This window comes from Puma concolor, chromosome B2, assembly GCF_028749965.1.
Source record: "Puma concolor isolate L17-30 chromosome B2, mPumCon1.1.hap2, whole genome shotgun sequence".
Lineage (NCBI taxonomy): Eukaryota > Metazoa > Chordata > Mammalia > Carnivora > Felidae > Puma > Puma concolor.
In genome coordinates this window covers 143,623,932-143,639,548 of record NC_141671.1, presented here as the reverse complement: position 1 = coordinate 143,639,548, position 15,617 = coordinate 143,623,932, and the positions used below count along the sequence as shown (strand labels likewise).

The following is a 15,617-nucleotide window of genomic DNA, read 5'->3' as shown; positions in this document are numbered from 1 at the left end:
GTCACCTGCGCCCGGTGCTGGGCTCCCCGTGATTCCAGTTACTGGGAGGCCTCGGTGGGTTTTAGATCCTTCTGAATGACTTGCGGCGGGGCCTGCAGCCCCTGCGTGCGCGGCGCCCCAGCCGCGGCGCCCACACAACCGCAGCCACACCTCCTCCGTCTCCTGGGCCCCTGGGAAGTGTTCCTCTGCCTCTCGGCCCTGGCAACACCGCCCGTTCCTTCCTTCCCGACAGACCCCCCCAGCGCCAGGGCGGCGTCCTGATTGGCCCAAGCCCAAGAGCAAGCTGAGCTCCCTGACGCTGATTGGTTGGAAGTGGGCCCCGCGTGCAGCCTGGGCCACGCACGTTCCTGGCTCGCTCGCTCGGGAGACACCCTGAGAGACGCCGTCCTCTCGAGACTGTGTCTGGATGTCCAGCTCGACGGGGACCCGGAGCCCCACGGGCCGAAGCTGGTGCCACCCTACCTTCAGCCGCCTGGTGTGAAATAACACGTGGCACCGTTTTCTGTGCCCGATGCCAGAAGCATCCTCGCTGCTCCCTGATTCTATAAATGCTGAAAACACCTCCCGGGCTTCTGCGGAGTCAAGTCCTGCTTTGGTTTTGCCCCGGCTCGCCTGGGGCATTTTCCTCTCTTCCTCGTTTGCACGCTCTTTGCTTGACCCTCTCTGGTGACCAGCTCTTTAGTGAGAATCACGTCTCGTTACACTTCCACCCAAGTCCCCCTGCCGCCCAGAAGCAGCGAAGAGACCGGGGACTTACACATGCTAATCCTTAGCCTCGCCTCTGGGCCATTATTACCCTGATTTTACATACAGGCGCGGTCACTGGAGCTCAGAGAGGTTGACGGGCTTGTCTGAGGTCACAAAGCTGGCAGCTGACAGAAACAGAAATCGAGTCCTTACTAGACAGTCTCGTGGCACCTGGGCTGCTCCATGGCCCTGCCTGGGCCTCTGCCGTCCACCGTCTCACCCGCCCTGCTGGCCCCTGCTCTTCACCATGTCCTCACCCTGACCTGGCTTCACCGTCCAGGAGCAGGAGAGGGAGACACCTCCACCGCACGGAAGAGGAAGGAAGGGGGTGTGACGTGTCGTTGTCACACAGCATCACAAACCAAGGTCCTCGGTGACACACGACGACGAGCTAGGCATCCCTGCTCCACTGGCTCTAGGCTTGCCCACGTGACTCACTTAGGCCAGCGGACATCTGGTGAGAGTCCCACGTGATGGTTCTGGGGAGAACGCGTCTGTTCCCATCGATGTCTTGCACTTTGGCCATCACCACGAGGAAAGGCTTCCTCGGAGCAGCTGCCGCCCCTTGAGCTGGGCCCAGAATGCACACACCTGGAGTGGAGTCATCCCTGAGCTCCGCAGGGAGAAGCTGAGGCTTCCAGCCACGCCCAGCCTAGAACAGGGACTCCAGGCCAAGCGCGGACGCTGCGCGAGGCCAACTGAGGTGAGCAGAGCTGCCCAGCTGCCCCTGTAGACGCTTATGAGGTGGCACGAGGTTCTGGTTATTGGCTACGTGTGCAGTGGTGAAGATCCTCTGTGCTCGGTGAGCGCCTATGTTTTCATGACTCGTATCGTTTACCACATCTTTGACACAAGAAGTGTTTTGGCCTTTGGGTGCTATTTTTAGAAGATCTTGTGGGCCAAGCACTTAACAGAGGACCTGGTAGAGAGTAGACACTTGGTAAATGCAGTCGTGATGATGATGGTTTGGTGACGCTGATGATGGTGGTGGTGATGGTGGTGAGGATGACGGTGACGACGATGGTGATCATGGTGGTGGTGATGGTTTGGTGACGTTGATGATGGTGGTGGTGGTGGTGATGTGGTGATGGTAATTTTGTGAGGCACTACTTAGAACCCTGGCTTCTCAGGGCCACTCCTGAGCTCCTGACTCCTCCACCGAAGGAGAACTTCCTTCTAGAGACCTTGGTGCTTCAGAAAGCCTCAGGCTTGCAACCCAGGTAGCAGCACCTCTTCATCTCAGGCCAATTCCACGGCAGCTGACCCAGGCCTGAGTGGCTCTAACGGCATTTACCTGCCCCTGTGTTTACCACACAGAAGATAACTCTTCAAAAAAAATTAATGATATTATTATGGAAAATAAATAATCTGAGGCATCACAGAGAAATGTGAATTAAAATGAGCTGTGTGATGGACTTTCCACCTTGTTATTTCTGGAAGGAGGCCAAGACCTGGAAAATAATGAGGTGATAACAAGGAGAAAGAAAGGCTGTCATCCTTCTGTCACCTCCTAGGCCTTCTGGGGCAGGTTTAAGTCTCTCCTCTCTGTCCCCTGTGGGTTTCCTGGAGCCTTCTGCAGCTGAGGATAGTGCCGCTGTCACTAGAAGGGGGAGTGGGCCACCAAGAGGCACAGGTGAAAGCCAGATTCACATAGTCCGCAAGTGTGGTAGGTCCCCAGGGGAGAAAATGCTCAGGGATGTTCCATTCAAGTGGGAAAGATACTTTCCAAACAAATAAATGAAATGACTGCGGGTACTAACAAATGCTTTAAAGTAAAGAAGGCAAAAAAAAAAAAAGAGAGAAAGAAAATGGTAAGAGAAACTTGAGGTGGGGAAAGGAGTGTTGAGGGTTGAATTATGTGTCACCCCAAAATTCAGATGTTGAAGCCCTAACCCGTTGTCCCCCAGAATGTGACCACATTTGGAGACTGGTCCTTTAAAGAGGTGATTGCATTGAAATGAGTTCAGTAGGAAGGTCCCTAATCCAAAATGACACTGTCCTTATAAAACGGGGAAATTTGGACACAGACACACAGGGAGAACATGACGTGAACGGGAGCCGGGCCATTTCCTCGCCAAGGAGATAGGCCTGGAGCAGGCTTTCCTCCACAACCCTCAGAAGGGACCAGCCCTGCTGTCATCTTCACAGACCCCAGGACAGAACACGCAGAGTGAATTAGCTGAATTTCCAGGCTCTTTAGCAGGATTGCAGTTGTTTGCAACCTGTCAGTTACTGAAGGCCGTGCTTGAACTGGTAGAAACTCAGACACTCCCTGCCCATCCCTGAAGTAGGTTCCTCGTCCCTCCGGCCAGACTCCAGGCCTGTGGCTGCCTTGCTGGTGGCTCAATAGGTCGGAACGAGCCGAAAGGACAGGAAGCTTCTAGAAGAGCTTTACCACGGATCCTCCAGCTCTGGAACCTCTTTCAATCCCAGCCTCAGCCTTTGCTTGCCGAAGGCAGTCCTTACTGCCCATGGGAACCAACGTGAGCTGCGTGTGGCCGCGGACCCAGGACATACTGTGTAACCAGCCTGCCATCTTGCCAATGGCAGCCTCTGCTGCCACCACTGGAGAAACAAGTTCTCAATTTCCTTTCATCTTTGTCCACCACTCAAGCCGTAGAGTAATAAGAAAATAACTTTGACAAGGGTCAAGCTTGTGGATGATACTTTTTTGGTATAATGCTTAGCCAGTTACTTTGCATAAAGCTGGAAAGCGATTGCTCTGTGCCATCTGGCTGTGCTGGTCCTCAGCATAGAATGCCATCAGTAAGCGATTTAGAGGGCAAGAACGATCCTTCTACTAGGGTATACATATCTGAGTCCTCACCTTATACTGTTAGATTATAAGCATGCATTCTCAATACTTCTCTTCAGTCTGACACAGAATAATGGCCAGGCTTTCAGGGCTGCTCCTGTTCTGCCTTTATAGTTCTGAGTCTGGCCTCTTTCAACACCCCTGGTCCCAGGAGGGCAAGCTCTTTCTGTTTTATTTCCTGCATCTTCAAGGTCATACCCTTGAGCTTTGGCAGAAAGTCCATAAGGATTCTGGGCGGCTGTGTCCAGAGGGCCTCAAACTTGCAGAACTCTGAGCCCATTCTCCTTTTTTCTGGGCACAGATCCCCATCTCCTATGACATCCCTGTGACTAAAATGGGGACACACAGGCTGGAGGCAACATGGAGCCCTCATCCAAGGGCTGAGCAACTAGTTGAACAGCTAAACCTAAAACGTGTCCCAGAAGCAGATGAGTGTTAGTTCAAAGGGCTGTCCAGGGGAGGGTCCCCGGTGCCCTTGGCACTTTCTTGTTCCGTGTTTGTGTAACACATGGATTCAGACACGACTGGGACATAGAAAACATATTAACCTAATAGTTAAGAATCTGGGCTGACACTGTACTGCTGGGGTGAATGAAAGCCAACTCTGTTGCTAGCTAAATGTCCTGGGGCAGGTTATTTAACCTCTCTGTGCCTCAGTTTACTCAGCTATATAATGGGGATCATAGTAGTTTTGCCTTTAAAATTGCTGAGTGGTGGGGTGCCTGGGTGGCTTCCTAGGGAAGCTCAGTCTGTTAAGTGTCCGACTTCGGCTTGGGTCATGATCGCGCAGTTTGTGAGTTCGAGCCCCACGTCGGGCTCTGTGCTGACAGCTCGGAGCCTGGAGCCTGCTTCCGATTCTGTGTCTCCTCCTGTCTCTGCCCCTCCCAAGCTCATGTTCTATCTCTCTCTCTGTCTCTCAATAATAAGTAAACATTAAAACAATTAAAAAAAAAAGAATTGTTAAGAGTGTTAAGAGTTGGGACTTATGAAGCATCTAGAATTTACCATCTGGGTATTGGCTGTTACCACAGCTACCCTGGTTGTAACAGGGGGGTGGGGCACTGGGGGACAGGAGGAGTAAATGCACCAGTGAGCAGAAGAGCATCCAGAATATCTCACTAAGTCATGATGATGGGTGAATTTAATGGTTAAGCTGATCGTTGCGTCCCCAGTGTCTCGAAGTGGTATGGGGAGGAAATGTTCGATAGCAAGTTAAACAGAGGTCAGCCACAGGGTGGGCTCCCCTCCCAAAAAAGCCTATGTAATTTCACTCTGTGCCCCTAGATATGGGTGATCAGAAGAGGGAGAGCATCAACCTTTGCCCTAGACAGACGGATCACACATGGACAGATTTGGGGTGCCCCCTGTAAAAAGAATCCAGACAGGCAGGAACGTGTGCAGAGAGGGAGATGGTAATGCAGGAGCTTGAAAGCATGCGAATCAAAGTGAGGCTCACAGCAGTAGCGGATAACGCGCTTGCCATAGAGACGGAACACAACAGCTTATTACTTGCTCACTAAGTGATGCTTCTAAGTGGGGAGCAGCCCTCCTCCAGCAGCGGGGTGGGTGCCTCCCTTCGTGCTGAAGGAACATGGGGCCTGTGAGTGGAAGGTTTGTGAAAGCCAGGTCTGGAAATGACCACATGGCCTGCACTCACATTCATCCCAGGGCCACACCGACCTTCAAGAGAGGGTGGGAAGTGCAGTCTGGCCAATGAGGCCAGAAGAAGAGAACTCTGTCATCAGCCAGTGACCCCTGTCACTCTGCCCAGTGTGAAGAAGGTCCAAGAAACTAAGGATGTCAAGTCTGAGAAAACTTGGGAGAAAACAAGACGTGTCTTCAAACAATGGAAGGGTCTTCTCACGAAGGAGAGGATCATCTTTGTGTCACTCCAAAGGGTAGGAGTCAAATCTGTGGATGCACAGACCTAGGGAAGCAGGTGGGGTGAATCGACCATCCCAGTTTGCCCAGACTCTCTAGTTGTAGCCATGAAAGTCCCACCTCCTGGGAAACCCTGAGGGGTTTCCAAGGACCAGGGCACTTGGTTATCCTAGTTAGGGCCAATTTTGGGTTGATACAGGTGTGTCTAATCCTAAGAGTTCTTTCGGGCAGCTCTCCTTCCCCCATCCCCATCCCCACTCATTCAGATAGCAGTTATAGTGCTGTTGACTGTGAGTTCAATGTTAACAAACCAATAATATATATTAAATACTGTGTCTTTAAGCAGAAATACATGTACATCAAGGTTGTGGGGTTTTTTAAATTTTTTAATTTTTATTTATTTTTTTGTGTGTAAGAGAGAGAGAGAAATCGTGGGAGGGACAGAGAAGAGGGAGACACAGAATCTGAAGCAGGCTCGAGGCTCCGAGCTGTCAGCACAGCGCCCGACATGGGGCTTGAACTCACGAACCGCGAAATCATGACCTGAGCCGAAGTTGGACGCTTAACCGACCGAGCCACCAGGCGCCCCAAGGTTGTGTGTTGATTGAGGAAAATGTTCTGACCAGTGGCTTTCGGAAACCTAACCCTGTATTTCCCCTAGCAGCAATGGTGCGGTATTTGCTAATTCAATGATTGTGATGACGTTATAGAATGTAATTACCAAAAAATAACAAGGCCGAATATCTACGCAATGGAATATTTTTTGGCCATAAAAAGAAATGAAGTACTAATACATGTTGTAATGTAGATGAACCTTGAAAACATTACGTTGAGTTAAAGAAGCCATTCACAAAGACCACGTACTATGTGATTCTGTTTTATGAAATGTCCAGAATAGGGGACTCTCTAGAGACAGAAAGATTAGTGGTTGCTCAGGGCGGGGGGAGGGTAGGGGGTTGGTGAGCAGAGGAGCAATAGCTAAAGGGCACAGGGTTTCTTTGCAAGTGATGAAAATGGTCTAAAATTGGCTTGCGATGGGTGCACACATCTATGAATAAACTAAAAAAAACACTGAATTGTGCATTTAAAGGGGTGAGTTGTGTGATATGTGAATTATAGCTCAATAAGCCTGACATCCCTCTGCTCTTCACAGGGGGCTCAGCCCCTGCCTCAGCATCGCTTGTGGGAGCAGCCCCCATGCCTCTCTCTCCGGCGCCACTCTCTCCAGAACACTAGGGGAGTGGCTCCTCACAGGACGAAGACTTCCCAGCAGAGGTGCCAGTGCAGCCCGGGTGCTCCAGGAGAGCACAGGTTCTCTTCTTTGCTTGTTGGAGCACAATTTAGAAGATCACCCCATGGACGTATCAGAGCAGGAAGCCAAGCAGCCCGTGGCAGTGATTCTAGATGACATAGCCGTACGTCTCTTCCGACCCGGAGAACCTTGTATCAATCAGGAATGCTTTTGCCCACAAGTAACAAAGCACCTGACAAACAGTGGCTGAGCAATGAAGAGAGGTAATTATCTCACACGGCCAGGAGTCCGGAGATCTGCTGGCCCAGGATGGGCACAGGTGCTGGACGGCTTCCGCTCCACCATCCTAGGCCTTCCACCTCGTGGTCATGAGACACCAGCAAGCCACGGCCATCACATCAGCACACAGAAGTGTTCTTTGGGACAGGGAGGTGGCAGACATGCACAACGGCATTTTCCTCACTTGACTTCGCCAGAGTAGCTTGACATCAGGAGCCTCCAAAACCCCATCAGCAGGCTTGCCCTGTGTCTCATTGGCTACAACTGGGTCACATGCCCGGTCTCCGAGCATCGTGGGATCACAGTGTTGTGCTTAGATCAAGCACGGTGGTGCCTTGGGAGGTTGACAAAATGGAACCACTATCCCTCTACCTCAACCAAATCCAACCGCTCCCAGCAAAGTGAGACGAGAGATGGGCAGTGGCTGCTAGGTGGGCCGTGACCGCCATGGGGTGATGTAACGGGAGGCAGAGGAATATTGACGGTGTTCTCCTCCAGGGATACTATTTTGACATTTGGAGAAGCACCAGAAGAGAGAGAGCGTTTCCTTGGTCCCAGGAGGTGACGCATTATCGTGACTGGGTATCTATCTTGTGGCCGCCTTCTGGCCTCTGTGTGCCCCTTAGCAACTCCTGATTCTCTGGGAGTGGAATGCGCTTTGAAACGCATGTGTTGGCATTGACGAGGCTGAATGATGGCTCATATCTGGAGATCTGATGCGTCTGTGATGAGCGGTCGGATGCCTTCCACATGTGTGTGCTTTCGCAGACACACACCCTAAATGTGCCCACCATGTCTTGTGAATACAGCAAAACAGCTGCAACCTTCTAAAAATTAATTGGTTTCTGGATCATTTGCATTTTTTATAGTTTGCCAACAAAAGATAGGGAGAGGGGAGGGAATTTATTAATGTTTGAAGAAATTCTCCAAAAGGGGAGGCAGCGAGCATTTTCAGCGAGACCCAGAGACGCTCATCTAAATACGACACCACGTTGCTTTCCTAGCCGCCTCCCGGGCCAGCCCCTCCGAGGGGAGAATTGATATGCAGCTCTAAAAGTAGACAGCTGCTGTGGGCGCCAGAAACCGCCTGGGGCTCACATTATTTTAGTCGGGGTCTGCATTATGGTTTGGTAACGGCCATTTTCAGAAAACAACCAAGGCAATTTCAGGATTTGCTGTCACAATAGGCACACTAAAAATAAAGTCAGCATAAATAGATTAAGAAATTGACAGAATAACAAGGCATAAAGAATTAGAATGAGTGCACTCACTCCAGATGACAACCCAGTGCCCGGAGCCGAGGGAGACGGGGGTGGGGGAGGAGTCTGAGCTGCTGACTCGGTGGTTTCTCCGCTGCCTGACTGTGCGGAGAGCTTTTCACGGGGACAGGGGGACAGCCGGCACTTAATCTAATTCCACGTTCGTGGCGGCGGAGGCACTAAGCTGAGGAGGGGTAGCCACTTAAAAGTGGCTGACACCCCTTAAAAGACAGATTGGGAGTTTTCCGCAGCTGGCCCTCTAGTCCCAGAGGTGACTTTGGAGAAGGGGAGGGATGTGGTACAGAAGTGTTGGGGGGGGGGAGAAAAAATGTTTTTAATTCAGTTGTGATATTTGGAGAAAATAAATCTGTGGCAAACTAGCACGAGAGGAAAGAAGAGACAACTATGTGCTAGAAACGGACTGTGTCATCAGAGGTCAATACGTGCTAACTTTGGGGAGGTGGACTCTTCTGATCTAGGCGTTTCAGGCAGTCTTAATCAACTAGTCAGTGGCAGAGCTCTGGCTGGGGATTCTGCAATCCCCCCCCCCCCCGCTCCCCAAACACACACATACCAGTGTGGCAGGAAGATGTCATCGCTTCTTTCCCACATCCCAAGCTGGGTGCCAGAGAGAAGCAGGCAGGGAGCCCGGGGAAACCCCAAATTCCTCATTGTCTTCACCCTTCACTGATTCTAAGCTGAATAGAATAAAGCGACAGACACTTTTTATCAGAACATCTTATGGCATTTGGGGGGGAACATCATTTCTCAACCAAGTTCCCTGGTGTTAACAGATGTTTGGCGGGGGGAAAAAAAGGTGTTCTTAACGTAAGTTTAGGAAATTTCTGGGTGAATTTGCAGAAGGGCTTCTCAAAGCCCTTAATGTGATAAGGTGCTTTGTGGACCTTGCAGAAGGGATAGGATGAATGAGCTCCTCAAATGAATCTTACCATTAAAACTCACCCTTTTAAGAATTTCTTTTTGGTGGGCCACCTTGAGGGATGTCTCTGGATACTCACCACATGGTTTTCAGCCACCTGAATGTCCTGAAGGCAGTGCCTCCTCCTTGAGAGAGATGGGAAAGTTAAGGACACAGCCCTCTGCGTTCCTGCCTGGCCAGGCCCAGTTTACTTTGAAAAGGGTAACATTTTTATTGTGATTTTTTCCAGGTCGGGGTACCCATTCAGTTGTCTACAGGAGATGTGGATGAAAGACTGAGGACAATGGCAGGAGTTCTCCAGCTTGGGGAAGGAGGAGGGACCACAAGGTCAGTCTAGACCCTGCCTGCTGGTGGATGCCTCGCTTGTGCCCCTCCATGCTGTGCTAGTATTTTGGCAGACCTTCATTACAGGTCAATAAAAGTTACATAAATGAAATGGGGCTCCGCTGCGGAGACATTTAATCATTTCATTAAGCATACTATTGTGTCCAGGTGCTCTGCCAAGTGTAGACCTGGTTATGACTTCATCTAATTCCTAACTGCTGGGGAAATAAGCGAGCGATTCCTCTGATGTTCCTCTCTCTCTGTACAGCCCTCCCCAGGCAGCTGCAAGAAGACAGGCGGCCAAGATGGGCTCTGCCGGAGGAGTTAACCTCCCGTGTTTTTGTAAGGCAGACAGGACTTCTAATCAATATGTCTCTTGAAGGTTCTCCGGCCTGACTGGAATGAAGAGAAGACGAGGGGGGAGGTCGTGTGCTAGGGTGGAGGGTGAGAGGATGTGGGGGAGCCCTGGGTCCTCCAGCTTGGCCAGGGCTTCAGAGCCTCTTGGGTACCCAGTACTGTGTTCCAGAGGGGGGCGTGCACTCTTGGAAAATGTGGTGGGCCCCCCTCCCCGACCTCTGGGAGATCTGCGCATGCTTCTGCAGCCAGCGCCACTAGGGCGAGGCTCAAGAAGCTTCGAGGCTGTAGAAGAGCCGTCAGTGCTGCCTGTGGTGGGGACCCACTAGTGAGCAGCACTCGTGGAGTGAGAGAGGATCCTGTCTGGGCATCGTGGCAGCTGAGAATTTCAATACAGGACTATATGGTGAAAATCGAGATGCTCTCCAGAATAGACCCACACATAGATGGTCAGTTGATTTTCAGCAAAGGTGCAAAGGCATCTCAGTGGGGGGAAAGGATGGTCTTTTCAATAAATGATGCTGGGACACCTGGATATCCATCTGCGAAACATGAACTTCCATCCAAACCTCACACCGTATACAAAGTTTATCTTAAAATGGACCACACACCTCAATGCGTGTAGAAGAACACTGTAAAACTTGTAGAAGAAAACATAGGAAAAAGTTGTGTGACTTTGGTTTAGGCAAAGATTTCTTAGCTACAACACCAAATGCAGGACTCGCATAAGAGGGAATCAAGGTGATAAATTGGATTTTGTCAAGATGAAAAACTTTTGCTCTTCAAAAGAAAATAGAATGAAAAAGTCACACCAAGACTGGGAGAAAATATTTGAACAATACCTATCTGATAAAGGACTTATACCCAGATTGTATTTTTTTTTAACTCTCAAAACTCCACAACAAAGAAAATAAACAACACAATTAAAAACTAGACAGAAGATCTGAACAGACAATTTACCAAATTGTCAGAAAACGCCAAAGAAGATACACAGGAAAGATGCTGAAAAAATTCATCACTAGGGAAATATAAATGAAAACCTTGATAAGATACTACTACACACCTACTAAAATGGCTAAATTAGGGGCACCTGGGTGTTTCAGTCGGTTGGGCTGATCCCAGGGTCCAGGGATCAAGCCCCATGTCAGGCTCTGCACTGACTGTGGAGCCTGCTTGGGATTCTCTCCCTGTTCCTTCTTCCCCACTCACACTTGAACTCTCATTCTCGCTCTCTCAAAAAAACAAAAAACAACAAAAAAAAACCCAAAACAAAAAGAATGGCTAAATTGAAAAGACTGACCATACCTAGTTCTGGTGAGGGTGCAGAACAATGGAACTGCAAATATAAGTCAGAAATAATTGGGTTACTTTCTAGAAAAAGTTATTTTGGAAGAGTGCAATATGACAAAATAATGGTTAATTTGATGTCAGGGACCTACAGCTCAGTGTCCTGGGTCAACATACAGATTACTCCCCACCCCCTCCCATCTGGCACCTCTGTATCAGATATTTGGGATAAAAAATGTTTGAAAAGTTTGGAAACATAAAGAATATCTCTAGGAAGAAAGGTGGGATTTCTCAGTGTATTTCTCTTTCTTCTTTCTTTCTTTCTTTCTTTCTTCTTTCTTTTTTCTTTTTTTATATAATTTCTTTTTCTGTTATCCTCAACCAGAATGGAAAAAGTTAAATACAGACTCTTGATAAACTTCCAGACTTGTGCACGGAGACCTTAGGAAGATTGCCAAAAGTTGCAGAAAGTTGTTCATCAATACGTACTATTTGCCAATATTTACCTACTCTTATTTAAAAAAAAAATCTTTTTTAACATTTCTTCATTTTTGAGAGACAGAGAGAGATAGCACTAGCAGGGGAGGGGCACAGAGAGAGAGGGAGACACAGAATCGGAAGCAGTTTCCAGGCTCCAAGCTGTCAGTTCAGACCCTGATGTGGGGCTTGAACTCATGAACTGGGAGATCATGACCTGAGCTGAGGTCAGATGCTTAACCAACTGAGCCACTCAGGCGCCCCCACCTACTCTTAGGCTAGGAGGTAGTATTTACCTCCTGCTAGAGAGGTTTTATAAATGATAATGCCATTGAGTTTCTGAAGGAAGGTATGAATAGCCAGATTTTAGAGATGATTCAACTGGCCTTCAGAAAAGTTAAGTAACTTGCCTAAGGTCACACAACTCCGAAGTGGCAGAGCCAGGATTGAAACTCAGGTTAGTCTGATATCAGTCCCTGTCTTTTCCCTTCCATTTACTGCTTCCACCAAGGGACTGGTCTCTTGGATATACATATATGGGTCCTCTTGGGGCATGTACTTGACTTACTTCCCTCCTATTTTGTCTTTCATCTTTTATGTAATGGTAAGAGATATGTGTTCATGGTTTGCTCTGTAATTTCTCTCTTTTTTTAATTTTTTCAAACTATACACAAGTACTATATTTATTTTTATTTACTTTAAATTTTTCTTAATGTTTATTTTTGAGAGAGAGAGAGAGAGAGAGAGAAAATCTGAAGCAGGCTCCAGGCTCTGAGCTGTCAGCACAGAGCCCAATGCTGGCTTGAACTCACAGACTGTGGGATCATGACCTGAGCAGAAGTCGGACACTTAACTGACTGAGCCACCCAGGTGCCCTTATTTTTTTAAGTTTATTTATTTAGTTTGAGGGAGACAGATACAGTGCAAGTGGGGGGGGGGCAGAGAGAGAGGGTGAGAGAGAGAGAATCCCAAGGAGGCTCTGCACTGCCAGTTCAGAGCCTGATGCAGGGCTGGAACCCACAAAGCCATGAGATCATGCCCTGATCTGAAACCAAGAGTCAGATGCTGAACCAACTGAGCCACCCAAGCACCCCTGCTCTGTAATTTCTAATGGCTATAGTATCGGCCCCCCACCCCCACCCCACCAGCAGTTTCCAAATACTTCCCAGGCAGGAATTACACATGCCATCTCTCTCTCTCCCCCTGCCTGTCTCTTCTTCAGCAGCTTGGCCTGTTTCACTAACCCTAAATAGAGAACTTAAAACCTAAACTCCCACAGCTCCAGTCCCCAGACAAGGAAAGAGGCCTAACTGTGGAGTAAGATCACCCCGGAAAACCTCTAGACCTTCTAGTAATGGGGGAAGGTTGTGCTTCAAAACTTCTCTGATCAGTTCTGAAAATGAGGTCATGTTTGACAAATAGCATTGTTCTGTGCGAGCGGCAGTCAACTCACTTGGCAGGAATAAAGACTTGGAACATGCCAGTGAATATTTTTAATTGGATGGGGCTTGTGGCTGTACCAAAAATCCATGTATTTCTGATGCTGCTGCGGCTGTGTTGTCTTGGCCCTGCCACTCCGGATGGCCGGATGTTCAAAGGGTGCTGCTGGTGCCTGTAGAGAGGAGCCCCTAAGCCTGGGGCAGGGGTGGGGGGGGTTGGTAGCAGATGCCCCCCCCCCCCAGGGCTCCTCCTGCCTGCTGGGATGAGTCTGCTATAGGCCAGCAGGGGCTGGGCTGGAGGGGTGGTGCTTAGGGGACAAGGGGAGCCAGAGGCTGCAGGGTGCAGGTAGGTGCGGGGTGCACCGGGTGGAGGGACCCACTTGCACTCACCAGCCCAGGGCTTGGAGGGTCTGACAGTTTGTAGAAAATGCAGATCCTTGCTGACGATCTGCCACTCTATGGGGGTACTGGACCCTATAGCAGGGGTGACACTAATCCCATGCACCAAAGGGCCAAGCAGGAGGCGGTAAGACAGGGAGCCTTGGAATGCTCTTGTTTCTGGCTGCAATCACCATTGTGAGATATTAAAACTAAAACAACAGAATGTCACCTCTTGGACATCCATGGACAGCATGTCTGTCCTCCTTTGCTGGCAGCTGCCAAGGTCTTTAGGGAGATGGGGTTGTCGGGTTTTGTTGTTTGTTTTTGCGTTTTGTTGCATGGGAGGGGGTTGTCTGGGAGCAAAGTAGATGAGGCAAGTTTCTATGGAGTCTTCACAATTCTTTTTTCTCTTTTAGAAATGATGCATTAAGGAAAGCAAAGTCACTGGGTGCTCACACTATTCCGGAGGCCTCCAGTATAGTTTCAAGGTTTTTCTCAAGAAAGACAAAGGCATGGCGTCCCTTGCTGTGTGGTAGTTTGCAGGCAGAGTGACTCCTCTGTGAGCCCGGAGGGGCCCCAGAGCCTGGAGAGCAGGGTCCCTCTCTGGGCAGCGTGGCGGGGGCGCGGTACCACGGCAGGCCCGCCAGGGCCGCAGACAGCAAACGCTGGGCTGCGGTTTCGTGGCTGGGCCCGGGAAGTGCTCTGCGCATGGTGCCGTGTGAGCCGGCCGCCATCAGCGCAAGAGAAGGGTCTTTTGCAGATTTTGGGAAGCTGCTTCTGGACCACAGAACACCTTACCAGAAAGATAAGGGGGGATTCCCCATGGCGTGTGGGGGTTTGCTGCAAGGCCTGTGAGGGTTTGCTGCAAGGCCTGTGAATTGTGCCAAGTTGAGACTCCTCTTGTCCTAAGAAGTCCGTGTTTCACATTCAATAGCATCAAAAAGAACTTACAACACTGTATGGTAAGACCAATTACAGCTTCTAGTCTTTGTCCCCGGTGGGTCTTTAACCCCCCTCTGTAACTAACACATACATCTGAAGAAGAAATCTTAGAATTCAGATAGTCCCTAAATCCACCTGAGCCCTGTCCTCTGGAAAACACCCTTGACATCTACATTATGAGCCCGAGGAAGCTTTGCTTGTAGACTGGGTTGCATTCCCTACAAAGCCCTTGATTTTCACAGCCACCTAAGCTATTTCTCTCTCAAGGCATTGCCTTTGTGTAGAAATTTATCATATTTTTTTCCTCAGTCCAGAAGTGAATTATTTTTTTTTTAAATTGAAGAAATCCTTTAAGCTGTTTTGGACTTATTCAAGCATGTAAAAAGGGTATTTTCCATCCGTAGTTCAGATGCCTAGTATGTTCTCAGATAGCCCAAATAATTTGAATTTAAAACTTTGAATTGGGCCTCTTTATGTAACATCTTAAAAAGGTGCCATTTATGAAGAAAAATATGGTCATGAAATAAAGGATATGGGGAGTAAGTGATCCTGCTGGTTACAGTAATAGATGGGGACTCATAAATCTTAGTTTCTATTCTTGGCTCTGGAAAGAATTTATGTGTTCACTGCGTTTGGCACATGGAGGCAACAGGGAGATAGATTCAGGAGCTTGGATAAGAAGGAAATAGGATCTCCCTGTAAAAGTTAAACTATGAAATCCACACAGAAGAGACCAGAGCAGGGGTGCCTGGGTGGCTTAGTTGGTAGAGCATCTGACTCTTGATCTCAGGGTCGTGAGTTCAAGCCCCACATTGGGCATGGAGCCTACTTAAAAAAGGAGAAGAGACCACAGCAAACGTGTGCACAACCACCTTAAAGAAACATAACAGTGGGCTAGTCAGATGGGGGTCAGCTAGGATTGCACAGGGAGAGTGACGAAAGTGGCTGCTGGCAGCTCATATCCAAGTTCAGGAGGAGGAGCTGGGGGGCACAGGGGAGACTGAGGAGGTCACAGGATACCTCTGGGCTGAGCACTGCAGTATTCTGCATTGTGAGAATCAGTAGAGTATCCCTGGCTGACTGGGTTTCAAACCCCTGCTCTGCCATTTCCTAGCTGTGTGATCTTGAGTCTCTCTGAGTCTCTCTGAGTCACAATAGCTTTACCTGGGAAAATGGAGATAACTATAATTACCCTACAGAGTTGAAGAAGGATAAAATGATAAAATGTATATCAATCACT

At 49.1% G+C, this 15,617-nt stretch overlaps 1 long non-coding RNA gene across 1 annotated transcript; it reads left to right on the top strand.

Annotated features, from left to right (window-relative positions):
- Nucleotides 1-293: 293 nt before the first annotated feature.
- LOC147581325 (uncharacterized) lies at nucleotides 294-9,613 on the top strand. The gene is made up of 2 exons (XR_015251677.1): nucleotides 294-1,549; nucleotides 9,403-9,613. It is a non-coding gene; the product is annotated as an uncharacterized LOC147581325 (long non-coding RNA).
- The last annotated feature ends 6,004 nt before the right edge of the window (nucleotides 9,614-15,617 follow it).